Source organism: Tribolium madens, unplaced genomic scaffold, assembly GCF_015345945.1.
Source record: "Tribolium madens isolate multiple individuals breed KSU strain unplaced genomic scaffold, Tmad_KSU_1.1 Scaffold_71;HRSCAF=194;Tcas5.2_LG6, whole genome shotgun sequence".
Taxonomy (NCBI): domain Eukaryota; kingdom Metazoa; phylum Arthropoda; class Insecta; order Coleoptera; family Tenebrionidae; genus Tribolium; species Tribolium madens.
The window spans coordinates 2,224,577-2,225,351 of record NW_025401041.1 but is presented as its reverse complement, the minus strand read 5'-3'; positions in this window follow the sequence as shown (position 1 = coordinate 2,225,351).

Sequence of the window (775 nt, the reverse complement as noted above, 5' to 3'; positions counted from 1 at the left end):
ATTAAAGAATGTTGCAGAATTTCTAAGAAATACTAACACTTGGTGCATTATTCAAATTTTTAAGATTTTAAATAATTTGTAAAAATTTAGATTCGTTCTGTATTATTTGTTAAGAAAATGTAAAAGTCTAAAAATTTTACAACATTTTAAAAGATGATGTAGTCAAACTTAAAAGAATTACTGAGAATTTTAAGGATCTGTAAAAATTTATTAAGCACATCTTAAAGAATTCTTCTGCATTTATAAAAAGATTTAAGAATTTGCAAAAAAATTTCTAAACCACACATACAGTTTAAAAAAGCGTAACTAGCACAATTTTATGTAGATTGTTGAAAATTTTTAGGATTCTTGAACAAATCTGCTAAACATATTTTAGAATTTTAAAAAATTATTTAAGAAATACCAACACTTGGTGAAATAATCAAAATTTGATTATTTCAAACGATTTGTAAAGACTTTAGAAACCTTCTGTATTCATTAAAAGATTAAGAAGTTCTTAAAAATTTAAATTATGAAAACTGTACTTTACACAGAATTGTAGAACTTCGCAAATGTTTTGTGCATTTTTGGGTATTTAACAGAAATTCCAAAAATTATTTAAGAAATATAACACTTGGTGCATTATTCAAAATTTGAAGATTTTAAATGATTTGTAAAAATTTAAGAATCCTTATGTATTATTTGTTAAGAAAATCTAAAAGTCCAAAAATTTTACAACATTTTAAAAGATGATGTAGTAAAACTTAAAAAAATTACTAAGAATTTTTATGACCTA